At 40.5% G+C, this 15779-nt stretch overlaps 1 protein-coding gene across 12 annotated transcripts in view; it reads right to left on the reverse strand.

The window, feature by feature from the left end:
• The window catches only part of FHOD3 (formin homology 2 domain containing 3), a 491067-nt gene that overhangs the window by 228664 nt on the left and 246624 nt on the right, over positions 1 to 15779 (reverse strand). The window contains exon 1 of one of the 12 annotated variants that reach the window (XM_082354173.1): positions 12917 to 13093. The exons of the other annotated variants lie outside the window; for them this stretch is intronic. The gene's annotated coding sequence lies outside the window, so the exon portion shown is untranslated. Of the gene's footprint in view, positions 1 to 12916; positions 13094 to 15779 lie in introns of those variants that run through there. 12 annotated transcript variants of the gene reach the window in all.

Genomic DNA, 15779 nt, shown 5'->3' on the forward strand with positions numbered 1-15779 from the left:
AACCAAAAAGAAGCAAACCAACTGCTCTTTACAATTGAAAAAAAAAAGAACTGTGAAAAGTTTTAATTGCAGGCCTCCCTCTAGTCTTAGCAGCATATTGTGCAGCGATCTGTGAGGGGTGCCGCCCTCCATTTGGCCCAAACTCTCTTGGCTTTTCCCAGGACTGCCATATGCATTCATTCATGCCAGCAGCCAACCACGAGCATCTGCTAAGCACCAGGCACCCTGCTAGGCCCATTTGGGTGGACCCACCTCGTCCAAATGGACAGAGCCCCGCGGCTGTCAGGAATGGAGAATGCTTGGACCCCTTGCCCCACATAAGCCTTGGAAAAAGAGAATCGGGGGTAGTCCAGGGAAGTGGTCGCTAGCCTGGGCCCTGAAGCCAAGAAACCTGGGTCTGAGGCCAGGTGGCACTGCCTCTTACCAAACAAGCAACTTTGTGCAAGTGGTTTCACCTCTGGTGCTTCAAATTCCTCCTCCGAGAAAAAGAGATCGTGATGTTTCTTAGGGGGATCCAGTGAGAACCAAGTGAGAGATGGCAGTACACATTTGGCTCTTGCAAGCTCGAGTGACTACTGGTAATGCCTTCCCAAGTGAAATAACAGGACGATTAGAAAGTATACAGCTGGGCTTCCCTGGTGGCACAGTGGTTGAGAATCTGCCTGCCAATGCAGGGGACATGGGTTCGAGCCCTGGTCTGGGAAGATCCCACATGCCGCGGAGCAGCTGGGCCCGTGAGCCACAATTACTGAGCTTGCGCGTCTGGAGCCTGTGCTCCGCAACAAGAGAGGCCGCGATAGTGAGAGGCCCGCGCACCGCGATGAAGAGTGGCCCCCGCTTGCCGCAACTAGAGAAAGCCCTCGCACAGAAACGAAGACCCAACACAGCCAAAAATAAATAAATAAAGCCAGAAAACATCTTTAAAAAAAAGAAAGTATACAGCTACCTGCCATGATTTCCACAAGCAGATTCTGTGTACAACACCCTCACCACTCCAGCTAGGGCCCTGCAACTACCTCTTGGGGCGAGCTCTGGCTTCAAGGTCGGCTCACAAGAGAACGGGCTCTAGCAGGGGACATGCAGAGTCCAGCCCGAAGTCGCAGGGGCAGACAGGAGCAGCAGCAGGCTGGGTTTCTAAGTCAGTGAAGAATTTCAGCAATGTGTATCCCTCTTCACGCCAGTTCATCTAGCCAAGATGAGACACACTCACTCCAGGTGCCCAAGGACACACTGAAACGTGTCACTTCCCACAAGCTCAGACTCATAAGCAGGTGAAAAAGTCTGTTGCATATGGGGTATGAGTTCAGAAGCCCCAGAAGGAAGAGGCCTTTGCAAAGTATGCCTCTCCCCAGCTTGCTAAAACTTTCTTTTTCAGTGGACACATGTTTCCTTTCCACAAAGAAAAGTAAGGTTCAAGCATCCATCCCCTAGGAAGTTAATAGAATTCATGCTATGGGACATAAGTTATTAGCACCAGAGCCCTCACTCCCTCAAGCCCCTTCCCAGACCTTGGGAGGGGCCCTAACAATGTGTTCTGATGGTGCTATATTTTCATGTAACTTGCAAAAGGAAGGTACACAATCACTTAAGACCATGGTCCCTAGCCATGCTGGTTCCCTCCATCACACTTTCTCACATGGCAGGTGGTAGAATTATCATGAGCATTTGGAGGTTCTAGCTCAGGGAAGTGAAGCAAGGGGTTGGTGGGATGTATTTACATGGTTTACCATTTCTTCGGTGTACATTTAGCTTTCTGTTAGTTGTCCTGATGAAGGAATAATTCCCCCCAATACTCCTGCCACCCAATGTGGCAACTCAGCGGATTGTGTGACCTGAGGGGCAGGCCAAGGGCTCAGACTGCAATATGAATGTGACCTAAGCGTGAGGTACCTCAAGTATGTGATTGGAGGAAAACCAGCACTTCAGATGGAAAGAGCTGGAAGCTTGTCTGTGGTATATACTTCCAATTCCTACAGCTCCTATATGAAAGAAAACTAATAGAAGTTCTCCCCCATTTGCAAAAATCCTAGACATTTCCAAGAGATTACCATAAATGACCTGTGAAGATGAAAGAAACAGTCTAAAGCAAGGGTTGGCAAACTATGGTCCAACAAATTACAGCCCAATGGCCAAATCTGGTCCACTGCCTGTTTTTATAAATAAAGTTTTGTTAAGATACAGCCATGCCCATTCATTTACACACCGCGCAGGACTGCTTTTGCACATAAAGACAGAGTTGATTAATTGTTGCCGAGACCATGTGGCTCCCAAGCCCTAAAACATTTATTAGCTGATCCTTTACAGAAAACGTTTCCTGATCCTCACTCTAAACTATCAATAATATAAAACAAATTTCAATCAGTCATACCAGAACAAAGACTGAGTTATCTTCCTGCTTTTGCTATAGAAAATGCGACAAAATCACTGCAGTATTAAGAGAACAGAAAGCATTCAGTCAAAAAATGCAGGAAAAACTGTATCATAGAGGCATGTTAGTGTAATGAGTAATAAGAATATTAAGATTTTTGTGGGGGGTTTTGAGATGTCTATGGTATCTGTCAGCCTTTAATAATCTGTAATTTGTTGTGATTCATCTTCTCATTCTAAAATATTCACTTTTATACCCCAAGTCGTATAAGCTTCAGGCCAGACAAACGTTGCATATGCTCCTACTACTGTATAAAGAAGTGACACCTGACCATTTCTGTGGCCCTCAGTCACCCCCATACAGAGCTCTCCTTGACGTTTTGGGGTGTGGGGTGGAGGTCAGGGACTGCTAGGAAGAAAGAGGCCTATAGAGGAAGCAAGTTGGACACAGGAGCTCAGAATAAGACAGTGATGAAGACCAAAACAGACACGTCTTCAGGGAGCACCAACCTTACACAGGGAGGAAAACTCACTGTGCGGCTCGGTTTAAAACATGAGTGTGTTCTGTCCAAGCAAAGTGCTAAACAGGTACAGAGGAGGTGGGCGTATTGGTAGGGACTGCAGCTGGATGGGATGCAATTAGTAAATAATAATTGCACGCAAATTGCAATCTATTAGCAACGAGGAAAGAATAGTCAGCTAGTCTTACTTTAAAAGCTTCCTTGAGGGGTGCGGGGGGGTGGGGATTGATGCCACAGCAGATGCTGCTGCTCATGTTTCTCTCCTTGCTCTCTCTGCTGAGTCAAGAGACTCAGTGGAGAGGGACAGGCTCTGGGAGGAGAAACAATGCCATTGGGTCATCAGCTGGTAGGTGGTCTTGCATTACTGAGGTGATCAGAGGCGGAGGGCTTTGAAATCTGGCTGTTCTACATCATCCTGCCCTGAAAAGCTGAACCAGCCCCAGAAGAATCCACCTCCCTGAAACCATCAAGGAACATTAGGAAGTGATGGTTGGCTGTGGTCCAGAGAGAAGGTCAGCAGAGAGAAGACAGTACTTTACAACAGGTGAAGATGAGGGAGGGGGCTGGAGACAGGTGATGCTTCCTCTCCCGTGAAAACATTGGTGGCACAGGACAGGTTGCCAGAGGAGCCAGGGTTGAAGGTTGAGCTGAGCACAGGGGTCTGGATGAGAACGTGGGCACAGACTGGAGGTGCTGAAGCTCACAGGGATGCCACTGAGGTGACTTCCGCCAAAGGTGGGCTAACAGGACAATCCCAGGAGTCTCTTACAGAGTGGTTTATGCATAAGGAATCATTTATCAATGGTGCCAAAATCAATACTGAAATTCTTAAGGGACTCCCCTGATTCTAGATAACTAAGGCATAGCAATATGGATTAACCAGGAAGGTTCCAGATTGTCATTTAAATTTCAGTAAATCTGATTAATAATGCAATTTATGGTGCTTTTCTTTTAGAATCAAATTAAAATGTTTTTTAATATATACCGGGAGATATAAAGCAACCCTTCTTCCAGAGAACAGGTAAAACGAGAAAGGTTATGAAACCTAGCTCCATCAAACGTAATTATCAACCTCACAAGCCTATGACTTCTGTCACACCAACATGCTCTAGCCTAGAGAAATTCTCATATACGAGCACAAGGAGATGCATGCAAGAATTTTTATAACGTCAGTGTTTGTTACATTGAATAACTGAAGCAACTTAAATGTCCATCATCAGGAGATGGCTCATGAAACTGTGAGTATCCGTACACAAATATGCCACTGTATGATGCAAATAAATACACGAGGATGAGTCTTCATCTTGTTAAATCACAGAACACATGTAATACATTTATAAAAAGTTTGCAAACATACACACAGGACTGTAAAAGGATTAGAGATTAATAGGGGCAGTAGTTGGGACAGTGGTCACCTCTGGAGGGAGAAGAAAGATGTAACTGCCAGGTGCTATGCAAGGCAGCTTCAACAACACTGTGAATTTTGATTTCTTAAGGTTAATAGTGTGCCCACAGGTATCTTATTTTTCTTTACACCTCTTTTTATACTTTAAATATTTTGTAATAAATTTAAAAGAATAATTCTCAAATTAATTCCAAATTGATGGATTCTAATACAATGATGAATATATTCTTTAAAGTAGAAGAAAAATACTCAATTCAGTCTCCCTAAAATGCTGTCATTTGGTGTATTCTCTTTGAGTCTTTATCCATATGAATGTTTTATAAGGTTGTAATGATGATATTAATGTGCTATGTTAATTACCATATCATTAATGAAGTTAATATTAAATATTAAGCATTTTTAACATTGAAAATCTTTGAAACTATCATTTAAAATAACCCCTAATATTTCAGTGCATAGATATGCTGTAATTTTAACCACTCTCCTATTCTTAGATTTCTTCTAACTTCCCATTACAAATAATGTTGTACAGACTATTTTTGTGTGCATAATATCTCCTTCCTTTTTAGAGCTACTTAAGTTATGTGCCCAGAGATAGGATTTTAGGTCAAAACCTCTGATCATTTTTTTGTGAATCATTATACATTATCAACACATTTTAATATTAATAGCTGCAAAACTTCTGCTTTCGGCCAAGTTTAAGGAAAATGCATCACATTTCCCCTTCTGCTTAAGACATACAAAACCCTGCCTTAACTGCTAAATTCCCAGGCCATGACACAGGGAAAGGGATCCTAGGCAGAGCTAGGGAGTCATCAGATGCCCTGAGTTGGGAGACCTGGGAGAGCAAGGTAGGTAGAGTTCACAGGGCCGAACACGAGTGTGTGGCCCAGAGAAAGTACCTGGAAATCTACAGAGGGTCCCTTTGAGTATTCAGCAGAGTACTCAGTGCATGCAAGCACCTGAGGCTAGGGAAAGAACCACCCAAACGGTTAGGGGGAAAAATACCCAGTGCTCATACTGGGCTACTCCCACCGGCCAGACTAGAATTTCATAATTCATGGGACATAATGCTCAGAAGGATCTTGTCTTAATCATGGTGAATAATTAGCTCTATACTAAATGCTTCTCTGATACCACCTAACTAATCTTAAAAGCAAAACCCAAAGTATCAAACTGTTTCCAAATAACTTAACTGTGTCCCAGAACAAACATTACAAATTTTATAGGAATACAAAAATATCAGCATGCAATGAGGTAAAATTCAGTCTGGAATTCAATTTAAAAAATTACTAGGTATGCAAAGAAGCAGAAAAATATGTTCTGAGTTTGGAGAAAATAATTCAAAACTGAAACAGAACTAACACAGATAGTAGAATTATCAGACAAGGACATTAAAATGAGTATTATAACTGTATTCCACGTAATCAAAAAGTTAAGTATGGATATGAAAATATTAAAGAGTAAATTGAACTTCTAGATGAGAACCACAATTTCCAAGATGAAAATTACATCAGATGTGATTAATGGCAGATTAAACAAGGAAGAAGGAAAGATTTGTGAAACTGACATGGCAATAGAAACTATCCAAAATTAAACACAGAGAAAAAAGACCAAAATGCTTCCTACAAAAATCAAGCTTTTCCTATAAAGACAAAAATAAGCTAAAAGTGAAAGGATGGGAAAAAGAAGGTAAACCATGCTAATGCTAATCCAAAGAAAGCTGGAGTGACTATATATCAGACAAGATAGATCTATGATAGATAAATGAATATTGCCAGGGATGAAGAATGTCATTTCAAAACAACAAAGGGGTCAATTTATCAAGTGGAAATAACAATCCTAAATGTTTATGCACATTAACACAGAGCTTCAAAGTGTCTGAAGCAAAAATTGACAGAACTGAAAGAAAAAACAGAAAAATCCACCATTATAGTTGGAAACTCCAATACTACTCTCACAGTACTCTATAGAATAAGTACACAGAAAATCAGTAAGAATATAGATGACTGAAACAAAACTATCCATCAACTTGACTTAATTGACATTTATAGAATATTCTACTCAAACAATAGAATACATGTTCTACTCAGTCCCAAGGACAGACTGGATTCTAGCCTATACAGATAGTCTCAATAAATTTAAAGGGACTCATGTCATACAAAGCATGTTCTTTGACCACAACAGAATTAACCAATAACAGAAAGATCTCTGGAAAATTCCCAAATATTTATATAATAAATAACATACTTTAAAGTAACTCAAGGGCTAAAGAAGTCAAAAGGGAAATTAGAAAGTATTCTAAAATGAATGAAATGAAAACTCAGCATATCAAAATGTATGGAATGCTGCTAAACAGCAGTACTTAGAGGGAAATTTACAGCACTAAAAGTCTGTATTATAAAGAAGAAAGGTCTTGAATCAAGGACCTCAGCTTCCACCTTTAGCAACTAGAAAAAGAAGAGCTAGTTAAGCCCACAGTAAGCATGAGACAGGTATAATAAAGATCAGAGGAGAAATCAATGAAATGAAAAAGGAAAACAATAAAGAAACCAATCTGATTTTTTGAAAAGGTCAATAAAATTGATATACCAGGCTAATCAGAAAGTGAGAGAAAGAGAGGATACAAATTACAATACCAGAAAGGAAACAGATGACAACACTACTGACTCTGCAGATATTAAAATGATAATGATAATAATCTATTAGGGACAAGTTTATGCCAAAAAAATTTAACAATTCAAAAAATGAATCAATGTAACCCACCATATCAACAACAAAAAACATGATCACCACAGATGGAGAAAAATCATTTAACAAAATCTAATGTGTTTTTCGGCTATAAACTCTCAGCAAACAAGGAACAGAAGGGAACTTCCTCAACCTGAGAAAGGATATCTATAAAAAACCTATAGATAACATCATACTTAATAGTGAAAGACTTTTCTCTTAAGACGGGGAGCAAGATAAGAATGTCCACTCTTATCTCTTCCATTCAATATTATTCGAAGGAATTCCCTGGCGGTCCAGTGGTTAGGACTCTGCGCTTTCACTGCCAAGGGCATGGGTTCAATCCCTGGTCGGGGAACTAAGACCCCACAAGGCACACGGTGTGGCCGAAAACAAACAAACAAACAAAAAACATTATTCAACCTTAAGTCCAGTGCAATAAGAAAAAAATTAATAAGTAATTTAGATTGGAAAGGAAAAAGTTAAATTATCATTATTCACAAACAACATGATCATCTAGGTAGAAAATGCTATGGGATTCACAGAAAAGCTAGGAGAACAAATAAATGATTTTAACAAGGTTGCAGAATACTAGATCAATACACAAAATTCAGTTGTATGTCTATGTACTACCAAGGAAAAATTAGAAATTGAAATTTTAAAAATACATCAAAAATATGCAATGCCTAGGCATAAACATCATAAAAATATGTAATGCCTATATACTGAAAACTATAAAAGATTGCTGAAAGATATTAATATCCTAAATAAAGGGATATACCATGCTCATGGATTAGAAGACTCAATATTTTGAAGATGTCAATTCCCCCAAAATTGATCTAAAGATTCATGCATTCCTAATCAAAATCTAAGCAGGATTTTTTTTTCTAGAAATTAACAGACCAAATCTAGAATTCATATGGAAATGTAAAGGGTCTAATACAGTTTCTTTGAAAGAAAAGAACAAAATTGGAAGACTTACACTACCTGACTTCAAGACTTATTATAAAACTACAATAATCAAGAGAGTGTGGTATTGGCATCTAGATAAATAAATACTGTATTGTATATTGGAAAGTTCTGGAAGAGTATATCTTAAAAGTTCACGTCATAAGAAAAAAATCTTGTAACTATGTATGGTGATAGGTATTAACTAGACTTATTGTGGTGATCATTTTGCAACATATACAAATATCAAATAATTATGCTGTACACCTGAAACTAATATAATGTTATACGCCAATTATACCTCAATTTAAAACCCTAAAAAACAGACAAATAATCAAGGGAAGAGAATAGAAAGTCCAGAAATAGACCCACATATATATGGACAACTGGTTTTTAACAAAGGTTCAGAGATAATTCCATATAGAAAACATAGTTGCTATTTTTTTCCCCAACAAATTGTGGTAGAACAGGTGTTTATACATAGGAGGAAAAAAAAGAACCTTGTTCCACACCATGTGCAAAGATTAACTCAAAATAGACCTTAGGTATAAATTTAGAATCTGAAACTATAAACCTAGAAGGAAACACGGGAGTAAATCTTTGTGACCTTGAGTTAGGTAAAGATTTCTTAGATATGACACTAAATGTACATTCCATGAAAGAAAAAAACCTGATAAATCAGACTTCTTTGAAATTAAAAATGTCTCCTCTTTCAAAGACACCATTAAGAAAATGAAAAGACAAGTCACATACTAGGGGAAATATCTGCAAATAACATATCCAATTAAGGACTTGTATCTGGAACACATAAAGAACACTCAAAACTCAAAAAAATATTAGAAATAGTAAGAAATAAATACTACACATACAATAAACATTAAATAATAAGAAACAGACAATCCCATTTAAAAATTGGCAGAAGATTTGAACAAACATTTCACACAAAGAAGATAGATGGATGGCAAATAAGCACATTAAAAAAGATGTTCGTCATTAGTCACTGGGTGAATGCAAATTAAAACCCTGATAAGGTACCACTACTCACCTATTAGAATGGCTAAAATTAAACAGACTAACCATACCAAGTGTTGGAAAGGATGTGGATCAACCGGACTCTCATACAGTACTGGTGGGGATATAAAATTGTATAACCGCTTTGAATAAGTTTGGCAGTGTTTCAAAGTCAAACATACCGTGATCTTAGGATTCAAAAATTTCCCCTTAGGTATTTACCACAGAAAAATGAAAGCTTATGTCTACAAAAACACTTGTACACAAATGTTCACAACAGCTTTATTTTGAATAGTCTAAAACTAGAAACACCCAAATGTCCATCAACATGTGAATAGATAAACAAATTGTGGTATGTCCATACACTAGAACGCTACTCAGCAATAAAAAAGAATGAGTATTAATAACATGCAACACGGGTGAATTTCAAAATAATTATGCTGCATCAAAGAAGCCAGACAATAAAAGAATGCATACTATATGATTCAACTTTATAAAAATCTGAGAAAATACAAACTAATCTATGGTGACAGAAAGTAGAACAGTGGTTGACTGGGGAAGGGATGGGTGGAGTTGTGGATGAGAAGAACTATAAAGGGGCACAAGGAAACTTTTTGGGGTGGTGGATACCTTCATTATCTTGATTGTGGTGATGGTTTCATCTGTGTATACATATGTCAAAATGTATCAGATTGTACACTTTAAGCATGTACAGATTATTGTATATCAATTTGACCTCAAGAGTGGTTTTGAAATATCAGTGGTTGAACCTAATGAAATAGAAAAAGGAATATTCTATAAAACTGAAAGAACACAACAGCATAACAAATACACTCATCTCAGTGAATGAACAAACTTTAGTTTTTACTCATCAAACCCAAATTTCATTCTTCTGCTTTAATCCTCTTTTTGTGTGCTTTAAAGCCTAAGTTCAAAACTACCTACCTCATGAAGGAAAAGGCTACCAGGTGCCCTCACATCGGGCTCACGCTGGGGGCTGACAAGTCACCACAGGAAGAAAGGTCACAGAATGTATAAAGCCATCAGCAGGTGACCAGTTCCCACAAACGTTACTTCCTTTTCTGCATTTCTCTATGGTTTCACCATCCCTTGTTCTTTCTCCCACCTTTTTTGTCTCATTGTATCTGTGGAGATAAGTGTTCAAGGTCTTTGTCCTGGTTTTTAAAATTAGATGGTTTAGCATGTTACAAATCTACCTCACAGTAAGGAAAAAAAAAAAACAACCAAAACGATATTCTTTTCTACCTTTGGTTGTTCTGTAAGGCTTGACTGTTGTGCTTTGAAACAATGATGTTGGAGAGAGAAAAGGGAAGGAGCTGGCTCTCCCACCCCAGTCAGCGGACCAGACCTTGGACTTCACCTGCAGGATGGACGGCCCTGTGCTGCCAGGGGCTTCGCCCTTCCCCGCCCATACTCTCCTGTGTCCTCCAGCCCCTCAAGGATACCACTCCCCTCAGTGTCATTGTGTGCCTCCAGGATCCAGGGGTCGGGGTAAAGCTCTCCCCAGGAGACTGGGCAGGGAGGATCATCTCTGGAGTCCACACTTCAGTCAAGAGTCTGCCCGTCTTGAGCAGCACTGACCTTATGGTCCTGGCACATTTCTCGCTTTGAGCTTCTGTACTGAGTTCCCCATAAATGAAATAAGAAGGAAAGGCTTGAGAAAGCCAGCATTTAAGACTCAAAGGGAAGCATTAAGTAAGTACCCAGTGTCATTGCTAACCTCTTCATGCCATACCAACTGATGTCCCTGACGGCACCTGATAATTATTACACCAAAATGCACTGTGTGAAGTGGGGACGCCGGTGCACCAGCAAATACACCCATCCCTGTTGATGTACTTGAGATCCTGAAGTCCACGTTAAAAAACAACACACTTCATCTTGCAAGAGAAGAAACTGGTCTCGTAGTGACCATTCCAGTCTGCCCCCTCCCTTCCTGTTGCTGGAGACAGAACACAGGGAACTTCCCAGCATTGCTCATGAATGCCACTGTCCCTGAAGAAAATGATAGACCAACATCTGAAAAATCACTAGGCTCCTAGGACCGCCATTCCCTGCTGATGCCCCAAGGCTGAAACTCGCCAACCACCACACACCAAGTTGCTTTAAGGCTGCCCAGGGTCAATTTTTCAATGAAATATCAAAACTCAGAAGCATAAGCAACAGGAACTGGTACAAAGAAACGGAACACTGCTGAGTAATACACGATGTGGAATAAAAACAGCCCAAATTCCACTAAGACCCTTAGCAGTAAGTATATCCTGCGGAGGGAGGTGGGGGGTAAGCAAACCTGATTTGTAGCAACAATGAAAGCAGCGGATTACCAGAAACATCTAGAGATGAAGCGTAGTGGAATGACAGCCTAAGGAAATGCAGCCTGAGAGGGATTTCTTCTTCCTGTACAACTACAAAAAAGGGCTTCTAGCACATTTAGCCCCAGCACTTCTTATTTCTCCAGGAAGAAAAACCTGATGTGACACACACACACACACACACACACACACACACACACACACACAGACAGAGACACACAGATATCACACTGGTTGCGTTCCAAAAGGCAAGCCTACAGTACACACAAAGGGTCCTTCCAGGAAACAGGAGCCCAAGGCAGACCTCAGTAACTCCTCACAAGCAGTCACCTCTGTACCCTGCTTTGCTAACAGTTGTAGGGGCATAAAGCTGGTTTTAAACAGCATTTTTTTTATACCAAAGTGGCAGATTTTTTTTTAAAAAAAGACAGAGACATGAAAATTTTTTACCTATTTCCACACGTTAAAGAAGCAACAATTCAGTAGTTCCTTTCAACCACTACTTGAAAGAGTAACAAACACTAGCATCACCCAAATCCTCTACCTTCTACATAACTTCTGCTAAATCATGCAGAATTTCTCTCTCTTCTTTCAACAGTGTCTTCATAAAGATAAAACACAGTCCACGCCAAGGAAAAGGCACCTTTGCCACACACATCGAAAACAAACATACACACGTACACACACATACACATACACAGAGACGCAGACGTTGTTTCCCAAACTTAAAAACATTTCATGAGAAACATCTCTGAGCTAATATGCTATCAGTAGCATGACTGGTTGCTGAGGTTTCAGGAAACATCGCCCCACATAAAACAGAATCTGCCCACCTCACATCGCCACCCTCCATCGCCAAGTCTCGCTTTCTCTCTCTTCACACCTACCATTATTACATATACCCTTTACATACTCCTGTCCACTGCCTTGGCCAGAATGGAAAGTTCCATGAGGCAGGGCCGTATCTGTCTTGTTCACCACTGTATGCCCTGGTCCTGGCTCACTGGTCACAAAATGAGTTTTTGTTGACCAAAGCAGGGCAGAGAGGGGTGAAGAGAGGCGGAGCATGGATAAACATTAAATTCTGAAACCTTAAGTAAGAGTTGACATTTCTAACACCAATACTGTGCTAGCATCTACAACACTGAGATAACCTACAAGCATTGCTTCCTTGAATCCTCATGACAACACAGGCAGATAATATTATCATCCCAATTTTATTTTATTTTTCGGCCATGCCACACGGCTTGCAGGATCTTAGTTCCCTGACCAGGGATCACGGAGTCCTAACCACTGGACCTCCAGGGAATTCCCTAACATCCTAATTTTCGAGATGAGAAAACTAGATTGAGAAAGTTTAAGTTATTTGCCCAACCCTTTAAGAAATCCCAACTTCTGAAGATAGGCTGTTTTTGGTTTAATTTTTAAAGTTAAAATCAGCTGCATATTTTCTCTGTTTAGAGGTTTATAGATAGCTGGAAAAGTACCCATCACTCTGTTCAAAGAAAATGCCTGGGGAAGACACTGCGGGAGGAGGTGCAGCAGGAAAAGGGGGGAGCGGCACTTGGCTGTCAAGCCCTGACTTGTCCACCAACACTCACCTGGATTTAGGTTTCCTCCGACGCGTATTTGCTGCACCACAACCCTGGTTGGTTCTCCTTGGCTCTTTTCAGTCTCTGGTCAACTTCTCAGCTTGCCAAAACCTTTGCAAGTCCAGAGGCGCTGGGGTAGCCAATTGCCGTGACCACAACCGGCACTGCAGCGTCGGCTGCCACCCAGCCTTTGAGTGACTCAGGTGCCCAGGCACCTGACAGCGAGAGCTGACTCAAGACAGAACCTGATTCATCAGGCTTAGAGGATGCCTGGGCTTTGGCCCCACCTCATAGAGCATTTACCCACAGACTGGATGCAATTAGATGGGGAACAAACAAGGAGAAGTAAAAAGGAAAGTCAGCACATGATAAGCATGTGGCATATGATCTTCCTCATGAACAAGCCCTGAGTGGGCTGAGTGCAGCACTGCGATGGGGGGCATGTCAGGGCGCTGGTCAGGGAGACTGTGCCAGCTTCCAGCACCGATTCCACAGCCCACCTCTCTCACCTTATGCAAGAGTCTGGTCTGGAGCCTCTCTTCAAGTGTAACACCCGGCCTGCTCTGATAGTCAAAGACCACACTACCGAAATTGATATGGATCTACCTCTCGAGGGAACAGCCAGAGAACTTCTCATTCACAGGACATATTTAATGAACATCTACTATGTGCCAGAAGACTATAAAAAGACATTAAAACTATTTTATGTTTGGCATGAAGATTCAGCTAAGCTATATTCAAACCCCTCCTCATGCCCTGGACAATTCAATTCCTCTGGGATTGTAGCCATAAAGTGACCGGCCCCCCATCACAGAGATAAATGAAAGAGATTAGAAGCATGATCTTTTTCCATAAACACGTTTATTTTAAGAAGTAGAACTGTTTAAGTGCTGGCGATATTACCAAATACTAATTTAAAGTAGACAGAGAGCAAGCTTTGGGGAGAATAAGCATGCTGTGACATTTTAGTGCCCCTCCCCATAGCACTCACGTGGACCTCACCTTAATGCCAACACGCCAGACTTGTTCCTTTACTTCCACCAGAGTCCCTGGTGGGCAGCAGGGCTCCTAAGTCTTCAGAACCTTAGCCCAGCTTGGCTTCAAAAGCTTTTCAGCATCTGGAAACTTCAAAAATGTTCTCTTTGGCTCACCCTGGGCAGAATGATTAGAATTTCTTCTTGGCTCAATGGGCTGCTATTCCCCTGAGTGCCCTGAACTTTCCTCTCTGGATACAAGCAGGAAGGGTGCCTATGTAATGGTGCCTGGTCCAACCAGGCTCTCAAGGAAAATACCATGCAGTTAAATTTGTGATTACAGATTTCTCTGCTGGTGGATGTCTCCAAAGGCGGAGTGTTTAGTCAGTGTTCTGCCAAGAAACAGAACCAGTGGAAGATAAATATATATAAAAAATATATATAAAGATACATATGCACACACACATATATATTAGATATATATATACACACGCACACAAATATGTATGTATATATGTATACGTACATACAGAGATTCATTTTAAGCAATTGGCTCAATGAAGCTGGCAAATCCAGAATCTACAGGGTGGGCTGGCAGCCTGGAGATCCAAGAAGAGCCGATGTTACAGTTCAAATCCAAAGCCCGTCTACTGCAGTTCCTCCTGCTTGAGGGAGGCTAGTCTTTTGTTCTATCCAGGCCTTCAACTGCTCGGATGAGGCCCAGCCACAAAATCATCATGGAAAGCAGTCTGCTTTACTCAACATCCACTCACGTAAATGTGAATCTCATCCAAAATCCCTCAGAGAAACATCCAGAATGATTTTGGACCACATATCTGGGCACTGTAGCCCTGTCAAGCTAATACATTAAAATCACCAGCCGTAGAAGCAAATCACTCTCCTCACTTTTTTTGTGCTTCCAGATGTAGTAAATGTTGTTAAAATATAATAACATGTCCCTTAGCAATACAGGTGCCCCTAGTAACTTCGAGGCTTTAGAAACCATTTTTTGACAACTTACAAATTCACCCCTTTTACAAAGGAAGTCACACAAATATCAAGTTTAAAAATTTGTTTTCTAAATAGGTCAAATTTTTTGGAGAAAAAATATCAAACTTTTGAAAATGGAAAAAGTGTTTTAAGACAGAGTGGATTTTTTCCAATATAATTCCTTTTCATCAAGTTGATTCTGGGAAAAAGATGAAAATTCAAGGTGCACCATGTATATCTGTCAGGCGGAAGGATAAAGGCCAAAGCCAAGAATACAGAATACACAATGTAACTAGAGTGGCCTTTCCTTTAACATCTTTGTTTTTAGTTTTAGAAAATATTAGTTGAAATGGTTGCCCATTATTTTTCTTAGAATTTACCAAAAACTGATGCTAATTTTTTAATCCTTAAATATAAAAGTAAATTGAAGAGACTTGAGTCTATAAAAAAGATAAAGGCACCTCCAACCCTATCCCCCCTTGAGATCCATGAGATGAAAAGTGCATTAACTGTGGAAATCATAATGCGTTGTACTTCCTGTTTGGGCTCCAGTTCTGATCTAATTTTCACAAGGCATCTGTCATCAGAAAAACACAAGGATGGTACTAACTCTACAAAGAGCGGTGGGGAAACCCATTAAAATCACCCTCATTATAAATAGCTCTATCCTTGATATGTCAGCCTTTTAATTCCAGTGTTAAAAACTGGGATCCAAGTTCCCATTTGTTAAACAGCTTTGTTGTGGAGCTGGCGAGGACTGGACTGGCAAGGGGTAGTTCCTGGGAGCCGTAGATGCTGGCATGTATCTTCTACCTCCCCTTCAAGCTAGTATATGAGCAAAGGGTACTTTATAAGCACTCAGTATTCTTATCTGAAGATCTCTAAGTACATAAAAGAGAGGGCATTAA

Source organism: Balaenoptera borealis (genome assembly GCF_965194805.1).
Source record: "Balaenoptera borealis genome assembly, chromosome: 14".
NCBI classification, from domain to species: Eukaryota; Metazoa; Chordata; class Mammalia; order Artiodactyla; family Balaenopteridae; genus Balaenoptera; species Balaenoptera borealis.